General features: G+C 44.4%; 1 long non-coding RNA gene across 1 annotated transcript; it reads right to left on the bottom strand.

Moving 5' to 3' along the window:
* Positions 1-343: 343 nt before the first annotated feature.
* On the bottom strand, positions 344-1,418 carry LOC127003113 (uncharacterized). Its single transcript, XR_007756965.1, has 3 exons — positions 794-1,418; positions 537-640; positions 344-440 (listed from the first exon to the last, which is right to left on the bottom strand). It is a non-coding gene; the product is annotated as an uncharacterized LOC127003113 (long non-coding RNA).
* Positions 1,419-6,829: the final 5,411 nt, after the last annotated feature.

Below are 6,829 nucleotides of genomic sequence, written 5' to 3'. Positions count from 1 at the left end.
CCGATTAACAAAATATTCGGATAGTTCACGTACATATGAATCCATATCGCCATAGCTAATTACCTGCATATGACTTCTCATATACATATCTCTATATTGAACTCCACCGTCGGGGTCTTCTCTGACTAAGCGCAGATGCATGTCAACGTACACTTTAAAAGAAGGAGGTCTAACCTGCTGGCAGCCTTGGAATACAGACTCTACTGCCTCGCGAAGACGGCCAGTGTTGTTGTTGAAATATGATGCAATGTCGCCGCTGTCTGCTGGTGGGACGGGCACGTCGATCGTTGTTAAGGCCCCGTTGAAATGTTGGCTTATTTCACCTGGTGTTGGTGAGGGTGTGGTCGGCCGTCCCGGGTTATAACCGCTGGGTCCTGGCTGTGGAGAACTGTTTGGATGGGAGAATCCCTCACGACGGGCTTGCTTTTTCCTGCAGGTGTCTGAAGAAAGGTAAAATAATATTAGAGAGAAATAGTGAAATTACAATTTTTTTCCTTAGAACAGACGTGTGCGCAATAAAAAACGTAGAAACTTACCGTTTGTTCCTGTATTCGCTTGTTTTCGTTTTCCTCCACTACCGATCGTTGAAGAGGAGGGCCAATGGCTGAGCCTACCAGACCCGCCTTCTTCGGAGATAGTCCTTAAGGAATACGAAACACAAATGAAATTTTTTGAACCCCTCTATCCCGCACATATTTTACTGTGACACTTAAAATACAATATGGAAAATGTGTCTCTTGTAAAACACATTTTAACAATATTGCATTTCAGAAGATATTAGGTTTTGACCTACCTTTGGTTTTGACTGGCTTCGTCGCTGAGACCCGCCCGTGGAGAACAACTTCCAATATCGCTGGGGTCTGGTTGAGAGAAACCGACATCTGATCGATCAGAGCTAGTCGACGACGTCTCTTCTGAAAAAAGATAGAAAGACTAAAGTCGATATTGCCCATGCTGCCCAGCTCTCTACCTCCCTCCCGTCATCCACATCTGCTACTGTTTTTTATGACAATCATATAAAGTAACGCAAACATTTAAGTACTTACCATTGTTTCTAGTAGATATATCTTTCGATCCAGTCCCAAGGCCCTCTGGAAGGCAGGCCGCCCTATGAGCTACGAGTGCGGACAACGGGAAGTAATTATTACACCATGAACATTTGATACAGGGGTGTACAGGGGTCCTCATGTTTACGGGAAACAAGAACAGGAGACCTCTTGACCCGAGACCACCTTGAGAGCCTGTGAAGTGCTTGTTGGCTTGACGTCCATAAATACCCCTCGACATTGTGTGTTCGTGTGTATGTGTGTGTGTGTGTGTGTGTGTGTGTGTGTGTGTGTGTGTGTTCCTCAGGTCAGTCCTTAATGACCCGAGGTTTATTGTAATGACTTGAATCATTAAGGCTTCCGAAGACCAGAAGGCGTGGCCTCAGATACATGGAGATGTCATCGAAACATTTTTTCCGTGATTTTATCTCACATGAACAGATGTGTGTGTGTGTGTTTGTGTGTGTTTGTGTGTGTGTGTGTGTGTGTGTGTGTGTGTGTGTGTGTGTGTGTGTGTGTGTGTGTGTGTGTGTGTGTGTGTGTGTGTGTGTGTGTGTGTGTGTGTGTGTGTGTGTGTGTGTGTGTGTGTGTGTGTGTGTGTGTGTGTGTGTGTGTGTGTGTATGTGTATGTGCGTGTGCGCGCAAGCATGTGTGTTCCTCGGTCAGTCCTTAATAACCTGAGGTTTATTGTAATGACTTGAATCATTAAGACTTCAATAGGCGTGGCCTCAGATACATGGAGATGTCATCGATCCATTTTTCCGCGATTTTATCTCGTAAGACCAGATGTGAGCGTGTGTGCGTGTGTGTGTGTGTGTGTGTGTGTGTGTGTGTGTGTGTGCGGGTATGTGCGTGTGTGTATGTGCGTGTATGTGTGTGTGTATGCGCGTCAGTGGAAGGAGGGAAAGATAAGACGCCGGAAACAGGTGCAAGGGGCACATTCCAGCCTGGTCATTAACCTAATGTCTTTAACCTTTTCCGTGATTGTAATCAATCTTGGGGTCACTGAGATCTCGATCTTAACTTGTGTGAGTGTGTGTGTGTGTGTGTGTGTGTGTGTGTGTGTGTGTGTGTGTGTGTGTGTGTGTGTGTGTGTGTGTGCGCGTGTGTGTGTGTATGTGTGCGTGAGCGTGTGTGCGTGTGTGTGTGTGTGTGTGTGTGTGTGTGTGTGTGTGTGTGTGTGCGTATGGGAAGAAAGATAAGTCACCGGGAACAGGTGCGCGTGACGTATTCCAGCCTGGTCATTAACATAATGTCTTTAACATTTTTAGGTGATTATAATCTTGTGGTCACTGGAACAGGTGCGCGTGACGTATTCCAGCCTGGTCATTAACCTAATGTCCTTAACCTTTTCCGTGATTATAATCTGGTGGTCATTCGAGGGTCAAAGAAAGATCTTATCTTAACCCTTCAAGTATCCCTTCTCCCCCTCCTCCCTGCTGGGCACCCTACTCCTGTCACCTTCTCGCTTCCGTACGCTAGTCCGAGAGGGGGGGTGAGGGGGTGAAAGGTAAAAGAGATGTGTGTGTGGGGTTAGGGGGGTCTAGATACCCCTCTTCCGTAACCCCCTGCTCACCCCCCAACCCCCACTTCCAGTCCCCCCTGAGCCAACCCCACTTCCGTACATTTGTTACTACTGTGAGGTGTGTCAATTAAGGTACACACACACACACACACACACACACACACACACACACACACACAGAATGGCGATCGATGCAAGCAGATTGGACAAGGGCGGGGGGGGGAGAGAGAGAGAGAGAGAGAGAGAGAGAGAGAGAGAGAGAGAGAGAGAGAGAGAGAGAGAGAGAGAGAGAGAGAGAGAGAGAGAGAGAGAGAGAGAGAGAGAGAGAGAGAGAGAGAGAGAGAGAGAGAGAGAGAGAGAGAGAGAGAGAGAGAGAGAGAGAGAGAGAATAAAGACACAAGCAAACAAAACCGAGTATATACACACACACACACACACACACACACACATACAAACTAACCAAAAACAAAGAAAAACAGACCAAAAAACAAAAACAAAACGTAAGCAAACAAACAAAAACAAGGACAAAAATAAACGTCATAAAAAAAAAGAGAATGACAGCAACAATAACAACAGCTCAGGACATCTAACTCAGGAGGGCAGGAAATAGTTAGAACACCATGTGCCTTTAAGGAAGAAAGGGACATGGAAATTTTACAGTAAAGAGAGAAATAAGAGGAAATTACTACCCTTAACTTACGCTACTGGTGACCTAAGCTGTGGGGGAAACTAATGTCTTCAGGTTGTACTCGTGCTGCAGGCTGCCTGAGACACACGAAAAAGGGTCAGTAACAGTGTATGGAGTTGTCATAAAAAAAAGCTAGTATTAAACTGGACTGCTCACGATGGGGTGAGATGTAGTTTCAGGGGTTACCGGTAGAGGCTTGATCCTCGTTTACCTTCGGTACAGGGGTACGCTCCAGTATCCTGTTAACCTTACTGCTCCCACACCTCACTGCCTGAAACATACGAATGAAGACTTGAAGCTATTAATACTCTGTGCGCTAACTACTGACGGTGGGAGTCTATTCCAGTGATCGACGACTCTATTATTGAAATAACTTCTGCGCGCCAATTTGTTACATCGGTTTCCCTTTAACTTCATACCATTGCTGCGTGTTATTGTGTTGGTGTCTCTCTGAAATAGACTATCTGGGTTAATGTTTTCGAATCTATTAAGGATTTTGAACACTTCAATTAAGTCCCCTCTTACTCTTCGCTTCTTTAAGGAAAACATATCTAAACGCTTTAAACGCTCGTCATACGTCAAGGAGGAGGAGGAGGAGGAGGAGGAGGAAGAGGAGGAGGAGGAGGAGGAAGGAAGAATGGAAGGAAGGAAGGAAGGTAGGAAGGAAGGAAGAAAGAAAAGAAGGTACATAAGAACATAAGAACATAGGAGTCTGCAGAGGCCGGTAGGCCTGTACGAGGCAGCTCCTCTGAACCTAAGCTCCAGTGTATCTAACCCCACCTAATATCGCTGTCCATGAATTTATCTAATCTACTTTTGAATGTGACAATTGTATTGGCACTCACCACATGACTGCTAAGCCTATTCCGCTCATCCACCACCCTGTTTGTAAACCAATTTTTGCCTATGTCCCTGTTGAATCTGAATTTATCCAGTTGAAACCCATTACTTCGTGTCCTACCCGGTTCTCTTACCAATAAAACCTTATGAATGTCTCCCTTATTAAAGCCCTTCATCCATTTATAAACCTCGATCATGTCTCCACGCACCCTTCGCCTTTCTAGAGAATGCAAGTTTAACTGTTTGAGTCTTCCCTCGTATGGCAAGTTTCTCAACCCCTGAATCATCTTAGTCATTCTCCTCTGCACCGATTCTAGCATTTTGATATCCATTCTATAGTAAGGTGACCAGAACTGAACCGCATAGTCAAGATGAGGTCTAACTAATGCTAAATATAGTTTGAGGAAGACTTCGGGGCTTCTGTTGCTTACGCTCCTTGAAATAAATCCCAGTACCCTATTTGCTCGATTTCTAGCTTGAATGCATTGTGCCCTTGGACGGAGATCAGAGCTCACTAAGACCCCTAAATCCCTCTCGCACCCAGACCTGCTTATGAGAGTGTCATTTAAGCAATAGTTGTGTGAGGGGTTGTTCCTACCTACACTCAGAATACTGCACTTCCCTACATTGAACTCCATCTGCCATTTATCCGCCCAGTCATACAATCTGTTTAGTTCACCCTGGTGAATACTAGCGTCCTGACCCGACTCAATTACTCTACCGATCTTGGTACCATCTGCAAACTTACTGACATCACTACTAATTCCTGTATCTAAGTCACTGATATAAATAATAAACAAAAGTAGACCTAATACCGAACCTTGTGGGACCCCACTCGTAACACATCCCCAGTCAGATCTTTTACCATTGATTTGCACTCTTTGCTTCCTATTGCTAAGCCACGCCTTGACCCAGTTCAAAACTTTACCCTCTACTCCGTGAGCCTGTAATTTAAGCAACAGTCGTTGGTGAGGAACTTTGTCAAACGCTTTACTAAAATCAAGATAGATTACATCATAATTTTCATCTCTGTCTACCGCCTCAAATATTTTATTGTAGAAGGACAAGAGATTGGTGAACCCATGCTGCGAGTCGTGAATTAAGCTATGTTTCTCTAGATGCTCCCGAATGTTCCTGGCTATTATGGACTCCAGCATCTTGCCTATAACCGATGTTAAGCTAATTGGGCGATAGTTTGAAGCAACTGACCTGTCCCCCTTTTTGAAAATCGGCGTCACATTAGCTACTTTCCATAGGTTCGGCACATAGCCAGTATTTACCGACATCTTAAAGATGTCGGTTAGTGGGTCACTGAGTACATCACCTAATTCCTTTAATTCCCTCGGAAATATCCCGTCAGGACCTGGCGACTTGTTCTCCTTAAGCTTATCTATCTCATCCTGAACTACTTACCTGGTAATGATTATATCCCTCAATTTATCGCCATCCCCGCCCTCGTACACCTGAACCCTTTCCGGTATAGTCGTTCGATCCTCCTGTGTGAATACTGAAAGGAAGTAGTCGTTCAACAATGTGCTCATATTTTCGTAATTTTCTACTAGCTCCCCTGTGTTTGTTTTCAGCGGTCCAATTTTCTCCCGTGTTTTTGTTCTATACATCTGAAAGAAGCCCTTAGGATTACTTTTCGCCTCATTTGCTACTTTGATCTCATAGTTCCTTTTTGCTATCCTGGTGTTTTTCTTAACTAATCTAGATAGTTCGACGTACCGGCCCCTGAGATGTGTTTTACCATTCTTTATTTTCTGATAAATTCCCTTCTTTAACCCTATCTCGTGTTTTAGTCCACGAGTCATCCACTTAGGGTCATTGTTTTCTTTTCTAAGTGTTCGCTGTGGTATATGCTGTCTTTGCCCCTCTACTATTACTCTAACTAAATTATTGTAAGACATTTCTACCTGGTTCTCCTGGCTCTCCAATCCGCAGTTCTGGCCCTCATGAATCCCTAAATTATCCCAGTTTACCCCTTCAAGATGTCTTCGAAGCCCCTCGTAATTTGCTCTTCTAAAATCTGGCACTAACACTGGGTTTGGTTCGCGGGTTACCCCCCAGTCTAAGATAAAACGAACCGTTCTGTGGTCACTATTTCCTAACTCTCCGCCCACCTCCAACTCACGTAGCAAGTTCCCATTATTGGTTAGGACTAAGTCTAATATGTTATCTCCTCTGGTAGGCTCAGTAACTACCTGCTTAAGGAAATTATCTTGTATAACTTCAAGAAAATCCTCGGCTTCCAGGTCACCCACTAGGTCTTCCCAGTCTATATTCCGATAATTAAAGTCCCCCATTACGCAGACATTTCTACTCCTACTCGCCCTGCCAATCTCCTGTAGTAATATACTCGTGTCCTGCCTGTTAAGGTTGGGTGGCCTGTACAGAACTCCTAGAGTTAGTTTTTCTTTCCCTTTGTAAACGTCCACCCAAACTGATTCTGAATCCATGTTAGTTTTGACTGAATTGTTAAATAAATATTTAAGTGAGTCTTTAACATATAGCGCAACTCCACCTCCCTTTCTGCCCTTTCACACACACACACACACAGTAATGTTGGAAGGAAGAAGAAGAACAAGAACAAGAAAAAGAACAAGAAAATAGGAGAACAACAACAACAACAACAACAACAACAACAACAACAACAACAACACAGACAGGCAGCAGACAGCGTGTTCTTAGTCAGCAAATGATTACCTGGAGATCTCACCTTTTTTTTTG

This window comes from Eriocheir sinensis, chromosome 24 (genome assembly GCF_024679095.1).
Source record: "Eriocheir sinensis breed Jianghai 21 chromosome 24, ASM2467909v1, whole genome shotgun sequence".
Classification (NCBI taxonomy): domain Eukaryota; kingdom Metazoa; phylum Arthropoda; class Malacostraca; order Decapoda; family Varunidae; genus Eriocheir; species Eriocheir sinensis.
Note: the sequence above shows the minus strand (reverse complement) of the source record. Positions and strands in the feature narration are given on the sequence as shown.